Below are 19,991 nucleotides of genomic sequence, written 5' to 3'. Positions count from 1 at the left end.
ATTTGAGAGTGAAAACAGTCCCATTGTTTCCAAAGCAGTTTAAGCATATATAGGTAATTACATGTTAGGTCAACATTAAATATATTTAAGTATTTTATTACCTTGGAAATTTATGATTTTAGGACTTTTTAAGCTCTTTTAGTTATTCTTATGGAACTATCTAACATTTTTCCTCTTGCCATTGAAAAATAAAAACAAATGCATTTCATGCCAAGAGGTGACAAATCTTACAACTGGGGAAGATGCAACTTGAAAGAAAATCATAAAAAGCCGAGCGAGAGCCTGAGAGATCTCTTTCTGGAACTGCTCTTGACTGGACTGTAACTATTGGCTTAGATCCACCTGGGGTGGGGATTGATTGCAAAAGCATTGAAAAAAGTTCTGTTTTGGAAGGCTCTGCAGCCCAAGGAAGAAAAGTTGGATGGAAAATGGAGAATGTGAATTATATTAAAGTGACTGTTACCTTCTACGGTTTGCTGTTGATTGTCAAGGACTATTGCCTCCTGCTTGCTTAGAGCTAATTCCTTTCATAGAAAACTTCATTTTGAGAACTGCTCTCTGAGTAGGACTGATAAATGTGTTTATAGTCTAGGGTGAGTATCTAAAGAGAAGTGATCATGCAAATGAGCCTTTGGGCAAAGATGGTGAGGCAATTATGAATCCTAAGCTTTAATCGATGTCAAAGACTCCCCTTTCACAGAATATTTTTGTTCTATTGGCAGTGATAAGAAAAATAATCCCAGACTCTTGCCCGTAACCAAAAGAGAACTTCTAGAAAGAATACAACAAAGGCACGGTTAAAATAATGGGACTTCCAGCAACGTAAACATTTTCTGGTAAAACAGGAATCTAATATTCAGTTGAAGATTTCTTCCAAGCATTTAAAAACTAGAAAACACACAGTGGCCCATTTCACATTAAGTTTAAATCAAATCTGTCTTTAAAAAAACTAATGTTTCTAGGCTTGTTTTCAAATTCTGGCAAGATTTAGAGCAGTAGAAAAGTTCCTTTCCTATAAATGTTGACAGCAGTTCCGGTGGAGGCTAACAATGTTTTATAAATAGAGTTTGCTTAGCAAAAACCATATGTACGCCTAGTGAAATAAGCTCACATTTATTTATGTTTTGATTTATAGAAAACATGTGCCCCTTGACAAAGCCTTTGGGCTCTTTTCCGCAATTAAAAGGAATCATGCTTGAGAAAAATAGCTACCGTCTTAACGGGAAACTTTTTCACATCAGTTGAAAGCGTTTTCTTTGATCACTTTCACACAAATTGAGAATATTTTCATCCATCAGCTTTACCCCCAAAATTGGGTGACATTGAAAAAAAGATGTCTATAAATATGTACACATACACACACATATCAGCATATATATTGGTTGAATATTGGGGAATCCCAGATTTTTAAATCTTGGGTAATGTGAAAGTGGTAGTGTACAGTTTTGTAGCAGGAATTATTTTATTTCATTTTTATTTGAAAAAATTTATTGATGCTTATTCTTGCTGTGACTAGTGTTGGTGCAGCATACGGTGGTCTCCTGTTTGGTTTGATTTGGGTTTTTCAGACTGAAGACGGGCACAGATTCTGTGTGTACCTGTTACTCGGCCTTCATCTAGCTAAAACAGCTGAAAAATACCTCTATCTTGTTTCTCTTTCAAGCAACAACAGACAATAAGGCAAAAGAAGGATAAGAAGGTGGTTTGCAAATCTCTCATCCCTGTCCTTTGAAGAAAAGACTTCAGAAGTCTTTTTTGTATTTTTTTTTTTAAGAAAAAGACTGTATACTTTAGTTAAAAAGATGTTCCTTTTGCTTATTGATCTTTCAGGGAGTTCAGGATTGGGAGCGTGTTGCTGAGAAGAAAAAAAACCCTTTTTTACCTTAAGAAAGAAGTGGTTATATTTGCTGGGACCAGGCTACAAAATACTGTTCTGTTTCTATGCTAGACTAGACTGGATCAGTGGTTTTCACACTGCTGGAGGGGGTGGGAGGAGGGTGCGGAGAAAGTCAGTGTTTAAATATGAAAACCTCGGGTTTCCCTGGTGGCGCAGTGGTTGAGAGTCCGCCTGCCGATGCAGGGGGACGCGGGTTCGTGCCCTGGTCCGGGAAGATCCTGCATGCCGCGGAGTGGCTGGGCCCGTGAGCCATGGCCGCTGAGCCTGCGTGTCCTGAGCCTGTGCTCCGCAACGGGAGAGGCCACAGCAGTGAGAGGCCCGCGAACTGCAAAATAAATAAATAAAAAAATAAAAATAAAAATGAAAACTTCATGATAAGTGAGTATACTAATGATACAAGTACAAATCTTACATGTAAGGGCTAGTATAATTTGGTACCTTGTTTTAACTGGGGGGGGGTGGGTGGGTTTTATTTTTAGTTACAAGTGAGCGATTATATGTGCTTAAAAAAGAGTTAAATTAAAAACATTTTTTATTGACGTATAGTTGATTTACAGTGTTGTGTTAGTTTCAGGTATATAGCAAAGTGATTCAGTTTTACATATATGTGTGTGTGTGTGTATATATATGTGTGTATATATATATATATATATATATATATATATATATATACACACACACACACACATACATATACCTGTATATATATCTATATATATAGATAGATTCTTTTTTCAGAGTCTCTTCCATTATAGGTTATTATAAGATATTGAATATAGTTCCCTGGGCTATGCCGTAGGTCCTTGAGAGTTAAATTTTTAGAGAAAATCTTTCTCATGAAGGTGATGTCAGTGTCCCACACCCTAGGAAAGCCTAGCTCCTAGCACCATGCACTCAGGAATAGGTACCATTGAGTCTGGTGGCTGATATGTCTAGGCCAGCATGGCATGTAAGAGGAGTGAACCATCTTTTACAGTATGGGGGCTTCAATGGGAATCCAGGAACCCTTGAGGTTCATGCTTCAGAGAATGGGCCAACCCTCTGAAATTACTTTATGCAAGGCTTTATGGGCCTGAGCCTATATCCTCTTTGTTCAGGTTCTTTTTTTTTTTTTTTTTTTTTTTTTTTTGCGGTACGCGGGCCTCTCACCGCTGTGGCCTCTCCCGCTGCGGAGCACAGGCTCCGGACGCGCAGGCTCAGCGGCCATGGCTCACGGGCCCAGCCGCTCCGCGGCATGTGGGATCCTCCCGGACCGGGGCACGAACCCGTGTCCCCTGCATCGGCAGGCGGACTCCCAACCACTGCGCCACCAGGGAAGCCCTGTTCAGGTTCTTAAAGAGACTTGTAACCTAGTATTTGCCAGAGCCACTGGTCTGCAGGTAGGCTTTGGAGCTCTGACTTTCTTCAGGGAAATACTGATTGAATGATCAGAATTGCTCTTTGAAAGAATGATGGTCTATGAGAAGAGAGCCTCCTAAGGGTGAGGGGAGTGAAAATGAATCTTTCTCATGTAAAATGTGATGTGATACCCATAGTCGTGACCCAGATTACTTTATAGGGGCCACACGTTAGGAAGTCCAAAGACTGCTTCCACATCACTATGTTGTTTTAAACGAGGAACCTGAGTATCTGATTTAAAGAACTCTTCCCCACGAAACTCTGTGTCTATGACATTCACCTAAGGTTCTCTAGGAATTTAGAAGAGTGAAAAATGACAGGAAAGATGTCAGGTAGATGAGAGGCACTTGAAAGGGATCAGTTAACATAATCTAAGTTGAAAAAGGGAAATCCACCATTCTCTTTCATCTGTATCGATCACATGTATGTGTCCCTCTTGGGTTAAAAGCCACCAAAGATTGTGTTTAGGCCAAGATGTGTGGTCACACTGTTAAGTCAAAATAATACCAAGTATTTTGGAGGGCTGTCTATGGATATTAGTTTCAGGTGCACGGGTAGGGAGATTTTTTTTGCCCCGTTTTGACTGGATTGCGGATAATTACACAGAGTTGCCACAAAAGCAGTGGATCCTCTGAAATCTGAGATGTGCGTGTCCTTGATTTAGACCTGGTATTCTTCGTTACCGGCCTGATTTCCTGCACTGGTCTTCCTGGGAGTACGTGGGCATGGCTGGAAGGAACATTTGACTCCTGTGTGAGACTAACTCTTCCCAGACCACAGTCCTCTTTTAAACGTCCCAAACATCCTCCGAGAGGGGTCTGCCTGGTTCTCTGTTTGGCATCTGGTTTGATGTCGTTACATTTTATCACGGCCTCGCTGAGAGCTTTAGCAAATTTCTTTGATGCTAATTTAGTCGCTTTAAACTCTGGAGTGGAAAAAAAAGAAACAAAACCAAGAATACAATAAACTTTGATTACTCGTCTCCTAAACACTGCATCTCTCAAGTAACCCATATTTGTCATTACTTTTTGAGAATGGAATTTATAGGGGGAAGCTGTTCAGATACAGCCCAGGGAAGGGGGCAGAGTCAAAGGCCAGAAGACACAGCCCTTCACAGGTTGCCTTGGGGAGATGCTGCACCCTCCAGGGAAGATGAGATGGTTCCTTATACTATAATTATTAACATAATACATTTTCAGGCAATTCCTCAGCAGGCCAGTGGTTAGGACTCGTCACCCTCACTGCCAAGGACCTGGGTTCAGTCCCTGGCCGGGCAACCAAGATCCCACAAGCTGTGCCTCCAGGCGTCCAAGATCATAATCATAATCATAATCATAATCATAATGCATTTTCGAAAGTGTTTCAGTGAAAGTGGAACATAAAGGGGTATGGGGAGTGAAGGATGTGCTCACCACAGCCCGAGACCTTAGAACTACCTTTATTATTCTCTGCTTTCCTCTCTCAAAGTTTGTGTGTGTGTGTGTTTAGTTTTATAAAAGGAATACCTGCTCATTGGGAAATTTAGAAATGCATAAAGAAAAACATGGGCGTGTCTGGGAATCTCACCACCGAGAGATAACCTTGGTTAACATTTTGGTATATTTTCAGGGTTTAGATAACCTTGGTTAACATTTTGGTATATTTTCAGGGTTTTTTTTCTCCATTTTCTATGTCAGGTACTATAGGTTCAGGTGACCATATGTTTGGGGGATATTTCTATGTCATGTGCTACTTTTCTCCAACCTGACTTTAATGGTGATGTAATTTATTCACCCACTCCTCTTATCATTTATGTTCTTCTTTTCTTCATCCACTTGTAAATAAGGATGTGGTGAAAATCCTTGAACAATCTGTATGCTTTGAATACCTCTTATCAAATTAACTCCAAGAAATGTAGCAACTTATATTTCCATCAGCTGTTTATGTGTGCTCACTTTCAGAAATGCTTATTAATATGAGTGAAATCTTTTTAAAGAAAATATGATCGGTGAAAACATCACCTCATTTTAAAAATGTTTTTCACTGAAGTGTAATATGCTGAGAGAAGAGTGCATATAGTGTAAGTGAGCAGCTTTGATGAATTTTCCCGATGTGAACACATCATGTAAACAGCACGCAGATCAAGAAAAAAAACACTACCAGTTTTTCTCTGGATATATGCCCAGGAGTGGGATTGCTGGGTCATATGGTAGTTCTATTTTTAGGTTTTTAAGGAACCTCCATACTGTTCTCCATAGTGGCTGGATCAATTTACATTCCCACCAACAGTGCAAGAGGGTTCCCTTTTCTCCACACCCTCTCCAGCATTTATCGTTTGTAGACTTTTTGATGATGGCCATTCTGACTGGTGTAGTTCTGATTTTCATTTCTCTAATAGGTAGCGATGTTGAGCATCTTTTCACGTGCCTCTTGGCCATCTGTATGTTTTCTGTGGAGAAATATCTATTTAGGTCTTCTGCCCATTTTTTGATTGGGTTGTCATACTGAGTGAAGTAAGTCAGACAGAGAAAGACAAATATCGTATGATATCTGATGTCGATTGTATGTGGAGTCTAAAAAAAATGATACAGATGAACTCATTTACAAAACAGAAATAGACTCACAGAAGTAGAGAACAAACGTATGGTTACCAGGGGGGGAGGGAGGGGAGGGATAGTTAGGGAGTTTGGGTTGAACACGTATATACTGCTATATTTAAAATGGGTAACCTACAAGGACCTACTGTATAGCACAGGGAACTCTGCTCAGTATTATGTAACAATTTAGATCGTTTGAAAAAGAATAGATACATATATGTGTATAACTGAATCATTTTGCTGTACACCTGAAACTAACACAACATGGTTCATCAACTATACTCCAATATAAAATAAAAAGTTAAAAAACGTAAAATAAAAATAAAAATAATCCCCCCCAAAAAATCCTCCACCACTACCAGTGCCTGGAAAGGATGTCTCACGTCCTGGTCAGTTACTTCTCCGGCTCCAAGGGCTGGCTCTGTTCATCCCTTCTACTGCTGAGGGGCATCTGGATGGTTTCCAGCGTGAGGAGTGTTTGCTCTTAGGTACCTGCCTTTTGGTGGACCCGTGTGCACATTTCTATTGATTAGGTACCTAGAATAAAATTGCTGCATCCTAGGGGTGCATAGACTGTTCAGTAGTTTTCCCAAGTGGTTGTACAGATCATTCTTGCCAAACGAGGTATTTTCTATATTTTTCATCTTGGCCATTCTGTTGGCTGTGTAGTATTCAGTTGTGGTTTTAATTTGTTCCAGATGACTCAGGGAGTTAAGCCTCTTTTTAGGTATGTATTGGTCATCTTAATATGCTCTTTTGTGAAGAATCTGTTGTGTCTGTTGGAAACTTTTTTTAAAATTTGTACTTCTTTGAGGGTAAATAACTATTTAGTAGTTGTTCTATCACTGATTTGAAATGATACCTATATCTGACATTGCCTTAAAATATTTTATAGCTTCTTATTCTGAACTCTTCTATGCTATTGACCTGTTTGTTCTTTAGCCAGTAAGTACCACACTCTCAGATGTTATGACATATATTTTATTTGAGAGTGCCATTATTTTTATGATTCTTCCTTTTCAAGTGCTTCTTGGCTCTTTTTCAAGTTTTTTCTTCTAGAAGAATTTTAGGACTTCTAAAATTTGGAACTACTTGTTTATGAATTCATCCATACGTAGTAAAAGTATAAAAACATGAACGGATGCAATTAATTTCAGCAATAGAGGTTGCCTGTGGGGAGAGTGGAAGGGGAATAAGATGGGGAGGGTTCGGATGTATCTGTACCATGTTACTTCTTGAAAGAGAAAAGGTTTTAAGCAAATATGGCAAAATACTAACGTGTTAAATCGGGGTGGTGGGTATCCTGATGTTACTTATATTATTCTCTGAAATATGTCACGATGAAAAGACTCCCCTTTGGGATTTTATTTGGAATTATATTCAGCTAGCTTATCTAGGCTTTGTAACTATACTGGCTATAAGAAACAGCCTTGGTTGCTTTTCTGCCTCATTTTCACAAGGTTACTCTCTTCCCAGACGGACATCAAAGCGCACATAAATGCACACTCTCTTTGGTGCCCACGTTCTGTATTCATCTTCAGAAGTATGTTTTTAAAAATCTGTCACTTATAAGAAAATACATAGGAAATCACAGTTGGCAAGACCTAACAGGTGTTTGCTTTATTTTCACCTTTTGTACTTTAACATGTCCTGGAAGCAATTTAGTTTTACTTTTGTCTCATCTGTGTTGAATTGAAAGTTGCAGGTACATCGATAAGTACTTGGGTTAATGTAAATACCTCCTGTATTCTCTCAGGACAGATTTGATGCTCCAGCTTCCTGGCATCAGGCTAGGTTTTTATCAAGCGCCAGCAGCTGCCCTCTCTGTGCCTAGATAGTGGTATCTGTTACGTGGTGGCTTTTTCTACTGAAATCAATCAGTGCCAGGATCAAGGATTAGGAGTGGGTTGAGGGTCTTTGCTATTTGTTTGTTTGTTTGTTGTTGCGAGAAGATTGATTCAATGGAAGAGGCCAAAGGAATCTTGGTCCTCTCATTTTTTGACCTTGGAGTAACCTTGGTTCGCTCATGACTCGGGCGTAGAGGATTTAAGTGGATGTTGGTTGTGGCCAAGTGGAAGAGAGAGGTCTGTGAAAGGTCTGGTGTCAGTTCTGTGTGTGACATGTTGCTATGATGCACGTGTATCCAGCAGAACTCATAAAGAGAGGCAAATCACAGACACCTTTAAGGACACCGAGAAGCAGAATATTCGTGCCTTTGAAGATAGGAAGTGTTGCCTTCAAAGGTGTAATTCCAGTAGCTTCTTAAGCCTCAGCTTCATACACTTAAAAGCATGCCCACAACCTGTTGCCTAAAGCTGTTGGAAATAATTTAGAGACATGATTCTTGTTTATTCTCCAAATTTCAGATCATCCAGCATTTTGTTGCCTTTTTGTCTGGGGAGATACACATTCACCAGAGTGATGACAATAAGCACAGAAAATTTGCCAGCCCCCAGAGAAATTCGAACTTCCTCCCTTTTTCCCCACAGGAGTGTCTCGGGGAAATCGCGCATACAATAGAACTTTTCATGTCTAGGCCCTGCCCAGGGGATTTCTGTCTAATAAGAACCTTTTCTTTTTTTTTCTTTTTCTTAAGCATACCCATATGGAACAAAGCTCAGGAAGAGGTTGGGGACCGAATGCAGGGAAAGAAAATATAGAAAACCCTGGACCGTCCGATTTTCCCAAGTTTCCTTTGCACCCAAGTCCAGGCAATTTTAAGTGTAAGGTTCTATTTTATTGATGTCCTGCCTGTAGTCAACAGTCTTGAGTAAAATATGGTTTCTGCTCTGAAGATACTTATAAGTGAAGGTGTAACCAATCAAATTATAGTACACTGATTTGGTGCAGTATAAATGATACCTACCGAGTATCAAGGAAAGTCTCCTCGCTTGAATCAGATCTTTTAAATGTAATTGGTTAAGGCAGGGGTAGACAGGACTCTGGACAGCGAGGGCTGGAGGATAAAATAAAGAAGAAAGATATTCCAGGTAGAGGGAGCTATGTAAGTAGCCACTTGGAAGTAAGGATGTTCTTGGTGATTTGGGGAATTGATTCCAGTCAATGTAGGTTGTTTATTGGATGGGCATGGGTTGAGGATAGGGAGCCTGATGATTGAAAATGCTACTGAAGAGGCATATGGAGTCCATATGGTAGAGGCCCATGAATGCACCGCTAAGAAGTTTGGGCTTCATCCTTAAGGAGAGTGGGAAGAGGGAAGTGATACGGTGTCTTCTGCTTAAAGATAACACGTTTGTCCGTGGTGAGAAGGGTGGCTTGCACTGTGGGGAGAATGGAGGCATCCCGGCCATCAGGAGGCTGCAGTGACCTGGTGGGGACGTGGAGGGCAAAGGACACCATGCAGAGGAAGGCAAAGGAGAAAATAGGATTGTGGACAGAGAAATGAGCATGACTTGGAGGAATCAATCTGGTTGTCAATGTTTCGATTTCCGGTGTTTATCTGAACTGAACATCCAGAGCCCAGGAGAAAGATGAGGCCTGATGATAAAGATTCAAGATTCATCTCAGAGGAAGGTAGGTGGTAAAGGCAACAGGAATGAGGGAATGGGCTGGAGAAAGGACCACGTCTGTAGCTAAGACTCAGCAGGAACATGGGATGGGGAAGAAGAGATTGAGATAGAGGACCAGGACCAAAGAGGCTGAGGTTTTTAGCATGGGGGGAGAGGGGTGTGGTTTCCAATGTGTCAGAGAGGCCAGGAAGATTGAGGGCTGGGAAGAAAGCACCGTCTCTGGCAGTTGGCACTTGAAACGCATGCAGCTGTCAAGCGCAAGATGGACTGGAGGGCAGGACACAGCGGATGTAAGTATAGGCGTACGGGAGTGTGGGAAGGGGAGGTACCGTGAGCGGGTCACTCTTTAAAGGAAAGAAAGGGGAGAAACAGCTGCTGGAGCAGGAAATAGAGGCAGGTTTAAGGGAATGTGCTTTCAGGATGGAAGGTCTGAGTCTGATTGTAGGTGCAGGGCGGTGAAGGAGGAGGGAGTGAAGGTGTAAGGATGGTGATGCTGCGGGGCGAGGCTGTGCAGGTCCCCTGGGCACAGTGCCTCTCCAGCCGGCCTGCAGTCAGGACACTGGGATCCGCAGCTCTGGCCTCGGGGCTAGTAGTTTAAGCTCCTGGGTGGTGCCAGTGTGCATTCAGACTGTGAATCTCTGCTCTGGGGGATGAGGTGGAAAGGGAACCTTGCATCTGAGAAAGATGGGAAGCCAGGGGGACTCCTGGGTAGAATCTGCGGATAAAACTAGAGGGGGCGGGGAGGGAAATTAAGAGATGCTGCTCCCACTGTCTCCCGTTTTCTCAGTGAAGGATGATAGGAAAGTAACGGGGACAGTTGTAGGCCAGGCAGATCTCTTGTGAGGAACGGGAAAAGGTGCTGAGGACACGTGAGGAGGGTTGTCTAGTCGCGTCGGGGGCCCAGCTGTGGTCAGGCAGGGTCATTTTATGACTGCATCCATAAACCCCATCCATGCGTGGTAGCTTCTAGCACAGCAGAGGGAACAGGTGGCTGGCCTGGGGTTAGGGGTTGGCCGCCCAGAGGTCTAGAGGGCACAGGGAAGGATGGATGTGTGTTTCCCATCTGCACTCTCGCCCCATCCACCTGGTGATACACATGTGCGTCAGGAAGGTTCACAAACTTGAGTCTTTTTCTTTCGTGCGAGAGTACGGTTATAAGGTAGCCCTTGTAGAGGTGAGAGCTGTGACCTTGGCTTCCTTCAGAGGATAATGAATCAAATCGGTACTGACTACGGCCCTGACATAAACTGCTTGCTTTTAGTAGAATTACTGTCGTGCGTGTGTGTGTGTGTGTGTGTGTGTGTGAGAGAGAGAGAGAGAGAGAGAGAGAGAGAAGGAGAGATCTTATGAATTTCAGGTGAGGTCAGATTTTGGGGAAAACATTAACCAAAGAAAGGCCAATCCTCTATCTTTGGAATCTTGTTGTAATCTGATTTACTGTAAGTTTTAAATATTAATTTTTTTAAAAAAAAAAACACAGGTTGCTTTTCACTTGGGTGTGTATCTAAATCTACTCTGATCTCATATCTTTTTATATGGAATTTGTAATTCTTTTATAAGGGAAGCATGTTAAAAGAGCTGTTGTTTTGGTTTTTGTTCATGCATTGCTTAGCATTTCTTAAAATGAGTGGCTAGGATTTGAATTTGTCTCAACATAGAAAGACGCTGGAGAGGTACTTAGAGCTGAGTTTTATACACACACATTCACTCACTCATCTTCCTTCCCTTCCGCAGTTGATGTTGCTTAAAGGCTTGGAGCCCAGCAGGAGAGAACAGTCAAGGAGCATTGACTAAGGCCGGATGGGGGATGAGTAGTGATCTGACCTCATGCTGATGATCTTGGCAGCTAGAGAAGGAAATCTGGGCCCTGAAGGGCCCATCAAGTAGCTGGGTGTGTCAAAACCATGCAGGAGGTGGCAGGTTAGTACCGGCAGAAAACAGCCAAGGACTAGACCAGGAACACAAAATAGCACTTTCCCCACTAGAGCTGCCCCTCTAGAAAGCAGATTTTTTTTGAACTTATTTACAAAACAGAAATAGACCCACAGACATAGAAAACAAACATATGGTTACCAAAGGGGAAAGAGGGGGCAGGGATGAATTAGGAGTTTGGGATTGACATATACACACTACTAGATATAAAATAGATAATCGGGCTTCCCTGGTGGCGCAGTGGTTGAGAGTCCGCCTGCCGATGCAGGGGACACGGGTTCGTGCCCCGGTCTGGGAAGATCCCACATGCCACGGAGCGGCTGGGCCCGTGAGCCATGGCCGCTGAGCCTGCGCAGCCGGAGCCTGTGCTCCGCAACGGGAGAGGCCACAACAGTGAGAGGCCCACGTACAGCAAAAAAAAAAAAAAAAAAAGATAATCAACAAGGGCCTACTGTACAGCACAGGGAAATCTACTCCATATTTTGTAATAACCCATAAGAGAAAATAATCTGAAAAAGAATATATATGTATGTATAACTGAACACTTTGCTGTACACTGGAAACTAACACAACATTGTAAATCAACTATACGCCAATAAAAAAAAAGAAAGCAGATTATTTTCCTGGGAGAATCCACTGGTAGGTAAGTGGAGAAGATCAGCATATAGGGTGCCTGGAAGGAGGAAGCCAGAGCGGTCTGAAGTACAGGTGATGCCCCCCCAAAGCCCCATGGAGACCCCCAACACCCAGGCATCCCTTGCCCTGTGGGAAGACCTGCCCTGTGCACTTGCAGGACCAACTAGGCAATTTCATGGTTTCTACTTCTTTCTTTCTTATATTAATGATGCTGGAGTGACAGCTTTGGGGATTTCAATGTGGGGACAGATATACATGTGAAGTCCTAGTAGTTGCTTCCTGAAAAATAGCTTCAGAGGAACATGGGGGCGAGCCTTAGGCATCTTTGTTTCCTTGAACCAAAATAGGTTCAGTGTTTTGGAATTCAGAAAGCATGACCATCTTATTAAACCAAAGAAAGAGCTTCTTGTGGACAGCTTGGATGTCTGGGAAGGAGGGCAGGAGTTAAAGAAAAAACCTTTCTGAGGCTTCCCTGGTGGCGCAGTGGTTGAGAGTCCGCCTGCCGATGCAGGGAACACGGGTTCGTGCCCCGGTCCGGGAAGATCCCACATGCCGCGGAGTGGCTGGGCCCGTGAGCCATGGCCACTGAGCCTGTGTGTCTGGAGCCTGTGCTCCGCAACGGGAGAGGCCACAGCAGTGAGAGGCCTGCGTACTGCAAAAAAATAAAAAGAAAAAAAAAAGAAAGAACCTTTCTGGTTGATGAGCTCCCAACCTGTGCCTTACGCTTCCTCACTGCTGCCATGGCCTGGAGTTTGTGTTGGGTCTTTCAGAGAAATTCCCTGTACTTATGCTGAGATGTCATTCCATTCACCGCAAAACCCAGCCTGGCTGCCAAACACCCATTTTACAGATAAGGAAACTGGGTCTGGTTGACTGGTTTTTCCAAGGTCTCCTGGCTGGGCAGAAGCAGGCCTGCCCCGGTCTCCTGCTCTCCTGGCTCTTGGCCTCTTGACCAAGGTGGGATGGGGTGGGGACCGAGGAAGTGGTGTACTGTTATATTTTTGCATCTTGAATCAAAGATCAAGAATTGCAGTATATGAGAAATGATCATTTTCTGTTGGGTAAAGTTTAGTTGCCAACCACTATGAAGTTCTCACTATATATATATATATATATATGTTGTATAGATGCCACTGAGTGTGTGTTTTTCCTGTTTTTGAATCAGCACACAGCATACGTGTTTTTCCTCCCTAAAATCTGTGTGCTTTTTTTGCCTTTGGATGGAAAACTGAAACATATGATTCCATCTCAACGCAACAAACTGAAAAAAGGACTACTTTGAAGTACAAATGACGGTATCCGAAAATACTTTAAAAGGCACTGAAAACACTCAGTTTAAGGCAGCCATATCGTGTCATTGCTGGTGGCCAAGCTTTGGGTTTTAGAATGAGGAACTTCACCAGTTTCACAGCTGTGGCAACAACAATTTTTCCCTCACTGATTGCATCTGTCAATTGCCTATAGCAAGTTTTGGCCACTTATTATTTTGTCATTGCTATTAGTTAATATGAAGATGTTCATTATCCTGTCGTCTTTCAGATCCTAGAACATGTAGAGCAGGGGACCCTTCCATCCTGCAGGGAAAGGATCATGCATTTTAGTGTCTCCTTGTGTCTTCAGACAGGCTCATCTTGAACCAATCCAGATATAAATGTCAGTTTTTTTTCCTGAAAAGTCTTGCCTGAAGGAGCTTCTTCTGTTTCATTAGCCCACAGTGCCCAGGAGTTGTGAGAGAGTTAGAAGAAGCCTGGACGCCTGTAAGACCTCTCACAATCTGAATGGCCAGACCAGAGCCCAGTATGAGAAGCATTCTTTCAGACACAAGAAGACAGTTCTTGCCAGCTTTGTTTTCAATGTATAGAATTCATCATTCTTAAATTCAATATTTGAATTTAAGTTAAAGTTTGAGTCCCATCTCCACCAATTACTACCTGTGTGATTTTTGAGCAATTCAATTAAGCTCTCTGAATTTTAGTTCCAGCATCCATAAAACAGATATAAAAATATATCCCTGGGGCTTCCCTGGTGGCGCAGTGGTTGAGAGTCCACCTGCCGATGCAGGGGACGTGGGTTCGTGCCCCGGTCTGGGAAGATCCCACATGCCACGGAGCGGCTGGGCCCGTGAGCCATGGCTGCTGAGCCTGCGCGTCTGGAGCCTGTGCTCTGCAACGGGAGAGGCCACAGCAGTGAGAGGCCCGCGTACCGCAAAAAAAAAAAAAAAAAAAAAAAAAAAAAAAAAAATATATATATATATATATATATATATATATATATAAATATATATATATATATCCATCCATCCCTGGCAAGGTCGTTGTGAGAATTCGAGATGCTATATACAATGTTCTTAGCACGTGAGCATTCGAGATGACATATACAATGTTCTTAGCATCTTAGCACATTGTTACAACATTAATTGTGTGTACCTGTGATCATGGAGCAAGAGGGTAAAACACTTAGAGCTGACGACTAGCACGTGTTGAATACTGTGAAACTAGATGCAAAAGTACGCACGCTGCTGTCAGCGTGTGTACGATGGCATAAATGTGGACTACTAAAGTTGATGTTTCTGACTCTTCGAAGTCATATATTAAATCTGATATATCTATCACTTTTTCCGTACACCATCCCTCCTTAAAGGAGATAGGTTATTTTAAAACAACAAATGCCACTCATACTTTTTAACTGGCTAGTGATTTTCATCAGTTTTGCAGGTGAAAAGGTAGGGTTAGTGGAAAGCGGACTTCAAAATCTTTGGGGTGCAAAGCTTCTTGGGACATAGTTGATGTTAAGAGAATTCGAGAGGTTTTCCAATCCATTCCGTTCTCTGCCTCCTATGGGGTCCTCCCTAAAGAGGCAGGAGGATGCTGAAATGATAGCCCATCTGCGGGACAGACCTGGGCCCGGCTGGGGGCTGGGGTGAATCTGCACGGACGGTGCTTATGTTGTGGCCACATGTATCCGCCTCCCTGACTAGGAAATGCCCAGATGCCCCTTACGGCCACTGCCCAGGCCGTGTGTCTTCTCCCCCGTCTCCCAGGTCAGGTGAGGAGTCAGTGTCCCATCAGGATGAGATGGGGAGCAAGCATACCACAGATAAGATGCTTCAGATGTGAAAATATCTTTATTTTCTATACATTGAAAACAAAGCTGGCAAGAACTGTCCTCTTGTGTCTGAAAGAATGCTTCTCATACTGGGCTCTGGTCTGGCCATTCAGATTGTGAGAGGTCTTACAGGCATCCAGGCTTCTAACTGTCTCGCGACTCCTGGGCACTGTGGGCTGATGAAACAGAAGAAGCTCCTTCAGGCAAGACTTTTCAGGAAAAAAGCTTTTCAGGAAAATAATTGGAGCCATACTTCTAATGAGTGGGCTGCATGTCTCAGATTCATTACCATTTTTGTGGCCAGAATTAAAAGGCTTGTGTGAATCCTTCCGCTCCCTTTTTGGTTTTTATCAGACAGATGTTCTTCCTTTTTTAATGTTCTTTTTAAAAATGTTTTTTAAAAATTGAAGTATAGTTGATATACAATGTTTCAGGTGTACAACGAAGTGATTCAGTTTATCTATCTATCCATCCATCTTTCAGATTCTTTCCATTATAGGTTATTACAAGATGTGGAATACAGTTTCCTGTGCTGTACAGTAGGTCCTTGTGGTTTACCTATTTTATATACAGCAGTGTGCATCTGTTAATCCCTTACTCCTAATTTGTCCCTCCCCCTTTCCCCTTTGGTAACCATAAGTTTGTTTTCTATGTCTGTGAGTCTGTTTCTGTTTTGTAAATGAGTTCAGTTGTATCATTTTTTTTTAGATTCCACATATACGTGATATCATATGATATTTGTTTCTCTGTCTGGCTTACTTCGCTTCATATGATCATCTCTAGGTCCATCCATTTCTGCTACAAATGGCATTATTTCATTCTTTTTTATGGCTGAGTAATATTCCATTGTATATATGTACCACATCTTCTTTATCCTTTCATCTCTTGATGGACACTTAGGTTGCTTCCATGTCTTGGTTGTTGTAAATAGTGCTGCTGTGAACATTGGGGTGCATGTATCTCTTCAAATTAGAGTTTTTGTCCTTTCTGGATATATGCCCAGGAATGGGATTGCAGGATCATATGGTAGCTCTGTTTCTAGTTTTTTTTTTTTTTTTTTTTTTTTTTTTGCGGTATGTGGGCCTCTCACTGTTGTGGCCTCTCCCGTTGCGGAGCACAGGCTCCGGACGCACAGGCCCAGCGGCCATGGCTCACGGGCCCAGCCGCTCCGCGGCATGTGGGATCTTCCCGGACCGGGGCACGAACCCGTGTCCCCTGCATCGGCAGGCGGACTCTCAACCACTGCGCCACCAGGGAAGCCCCTGTTTCTAGTTTTTTAAGGCACCTCCATACTGTTCTCCATAGTGGCTGCACCCATTTACCTTCCCACCAACAGTGTAGGAGGTTTCAGAGAGATCTTTTTCTTCATGGTTAAGAGCTGTAGTACACAGGCACCCCTCGCCCACCCAAGGTGGAGGAGTCTCTGTGAACCATCGCTCCTAGAGATGGCGAAGACTCTTAGATCTTGAAATCCATCCTTCTTCGATGTACACATCTTCCGGTAAGAGCCCAGGAAGTGCGCCACCATCCCTCCTCAGGAGGGAGGAAGCCTTCACAGGGCCGCCCGTTCCACGTTCAGAGCATTTTCATTATTAGGATATCCTTCCTTGTGTGGCGCAAAGACCCACCTCCCATCACTTCAGCCGCGTCTGCGCCCTCCCCTCCCTGCTGCCTTCGAAGGCACTTTAGGTGATGGATTTGGGAAGGATGAGTGATTCTCTGGCCTCTGCATCCACACGAGTTAGTGCTACTCTTCTTCCACAGATATGTACAAACCTCTGAAGAATAAGGCGCTGAGACCTCTGGGGTGTCTGAATGTTCACTGTGTGTCCCCATGAGCTGGACACGCATCTCAGTACGAAAGCACAGAGTATGGCTGAGCGATGCTGCCCCCGTTACTACGTGAGATTGGAGCTGGGTCTGGGCGGCCAGATTCCACAGCTGATCAGAGCATCCCTAGGTATCCTTTCCCATCTGCTGCTAAGTCATAGCTCTGCCACCTTGGACTGCAAGTGACTTGAGAATTCATTCTTTTGGCCGAAGGATAGGCCACTGTATCTACCCTTATTACATTTCTCCTTCACCTCAGCCCATCATCACAGGATAAAACTGATGTCATGTGGCTTCTGCCCTCACAGCGCTCCCCATGTTGCTGAGTTACAAGGCTTAGGTAAAAGGAGGGGGCACACACTCACAACACACACACACCACACAGAGTCTTTCATTCACCTGTCTTCTGATTTTGAATGACAGCCATCACACATAATAACTCACGTCGAATTGCTGTGACTCTATGGCAACAAACTGATTGGAATGGAGGAGGAGAAGCCTAGGGGAAGCATGGGGGGTTGTGCCTCGCCTGCCCCACCGGCCGTGCAGCCTGCTGGGGAGACAGTGGGATGGAAGGGGGTGGGCAGGAGCCGTCTACCCACCTCTGCAGGTGTGTACTGAGGAAAATCAGAGTTCTCCTGTGCTTTTAGTGTGCTTTCTGTAAATGTATTAGAACTACGTACCTTGCCTGGGGCCTGTTATTTACCTTACATCCTAATGTCTGTGTATCAACAATGGAAAATTTTCATCTGCTCCCAAGCAGGCGAGCAGCCTGAAAATCATTTTCAGAAATTTTAGAAATGTTAGTAACCCAACTTTGTGGTGAGCAGCTCAAACCACATCTAACATTTGGATCAAACCGTACGTTTTCAAAGCACGGCCGCCTCTTGCATGTCTCACTGGCATTTTCTAACCATTCCTCATCTTTGCAGTGTATTCTTTTGTTTTTGGTTATTGACTGATTGCTTTATAGATGCCATTTGTTATCTATCATCATAGGAAATTTAGGGGGAAAACACTTTGTCATTCTGTTTGGCAGTGAGATTGTCCCCAGTCTTTTCCTAAGTTTTTGTTTTTTTTTTAAAGAAACTTTTTGAAAGAGGTTTGAGGATTGGAAGCTATGCAGTTTTGATACCATGGATTGTGCTTCATCTGACTGTTTCTAAACTATAATGGTCTAATACTTCCTCTGCAGGAGAGTGAATCTGTGTACATGGTGTGCGCGCCTGCATGTGTGTCTCTCAAGGTATCAGAGTTAGATCCTAGGGCTTCCCAGGTGGCGCAGTGGTTGAGAGTCCGCCTGCCGATGCAGGGGACACGGGTTCGTGCCCCGGTCCGGGAAGATCCCACATGCCGCGGAGCGGCTGGGCCTGTGAGCCATGGCCACTGAGCCTGTGCGTCGGGAGCCTGTGCTCCGCAACGGGAGAGGCCACAGCAGTGAGAGGCCCGCGTACCGCAAAAAAAAAAAAAAAAAAAAAAAAGTTAGATCCTAGAAGGATGTACTGATTTTTAAGGATTTAGATATCAGATCAATCCCTTGAGGGGAGTTCTGCAGCCTTTATCATCTTGAAAGACACCACAGCCATTTGCCTAGAAGGCCTTGGTTCCAGATCTTGCCAGACCTCCATGCAATGAGGTAGAGGACCTTTGGAGAACAAACAAAACTTGTCTTGGCCTGTGAGCGCAGTAATGCAGTCCTCCCACATCCCCTGGATTCAGCACCCCCGGGATCGGCTCCAGCACTGAGGCAGCTCCTGGGATGGGTACCGGAGTTGGAAAAAACCCCACCCCGTGGGCTTGGTCCTGTGCTGTGCCCACCCGCTCACCTCCAGCGCTCCAGCCTCCCTCCCCGCCCCCGCCCAGTGCTCCCTATCACATTTCCCTTTCTTTTTTTCTTCAAAGAGTGTAGCTCTGTGAAGTTACTTATTTTACTTTTTATATATCTGCGTGTTTACTGTCTGTCCCCGCATCCAGGATCTGAGAACCAACAGCCCCCTTGGTCTTCTCTACATGGTACCTCTCCTTGGACCAGTGGCCAGCACAGGATGGGGACTCAATAGATTCGTGTTGAATGAATGAGTGGGTCTAAAAATGACCTTAAAGCACACCTGGAGGGATTTAGAATTTTCACTCCTTTTACAGGATACGGTTCTGCAGATGATCTTCAGGTTTTGGTGGGTTCTATTTAATTTGCCGAGCAGATGTGTGTGCCGTATGTTTTGGACAGCTACACCTCTAGTTACCAAAATCACTCTACTTTGCTCCCAATTCTGGTCTATCTTTACCATCTTTGACTGGTTTCCCTGGAACTAGCAGTGTAGGCTTCATAAAGATTATGTGGAACCTTTCAGAAACATGGAAGGAATCTTCAGGGGTCCTCACAGGTGCTGTAACACCCAGTCACATAGGGTTTTAGTCCAGAATACGAAGGGAGGTGCTTACTTTCAGGGCTGAGGTGGGGAAGTCTGAGGTGGCCATGAGGCCTACGAGTAGTGAACTGTCCTCTTGCTAATGGGATCACTGACGTGGTCCATCTTGATGTGAGCAGAAGCCTACACCCTTCCCTGTATACTCAGCAGGGCTCTCAGCTCTAGTAGCAGGATGTTTGTTTTTGCTTTGAAGTTATATAATGAAGAGTGACTTAGTGGGTATCTGAACATACAGCTTCAGGGCTGTCCAGTGGTCAGATACCTCTGTTCTCCAGCAAGTAACTTTGGTTATCTAGTGGGTCGGAGGATTACAATAAGAAAAGGGCTTCCAATGCAAGATCCCTGCATTCTCTAGAAAGTGGCCATTGTTTTAGGGCTTTAGCTCAGCTGGGGAACCTTCCTTACTTGGCATCACCTTGCTTTGGTGTCTGTGAGGTGCAGTGTCTTGCTTGGTATTGGTAAATTAGAGAAAGCCTACAATGGAGTAATTATTTTACATAAGTACTCATTTGGCTGCATAGACATTGGATAGCTGCTGATGGGTTGTGAAGACTTGATCTTTCTAGGGATCCCAGGAAACTAAATTTTATGACATTAAGAGTGATACATGTATGGGGAGAGCTGTAGTGGAAAATGGTAGGTCATATAGGCAGAGAAA

At 43.6% G+C, this 19,991-nt stretch overlaps 1 protein-coding gene across 4 annotated transcripts in view; it reads left to right on the top strand.

Moving 5' to 3' along the window:
- GLI3 (GLI family zinc finger 3) overlaps nt 1-19,991 on the top strand; it is a 290,010-nt gene that overhangs the window by 25,596 nt on the left and 244,423 nt on the right. The gene's annotated exons all lie outside the window — the stretch shown is intronic.

The sequence above is a fragment of the Mesoplodon bidens genome, assembly GCF_964165515.1.
Source record: "Mesoplodon bidens genome assembly, chromosome: 9".
Lineage (NCBI taxonomy): Eukaryota > Metazoa > Chordata > Mammalia > Artiodactyla > Ziphiidae > Mesoplodon > Mesoplodon bidens.
This window is presented reverse-complemented; position numbering and strand designations above follow the sequence as displayed.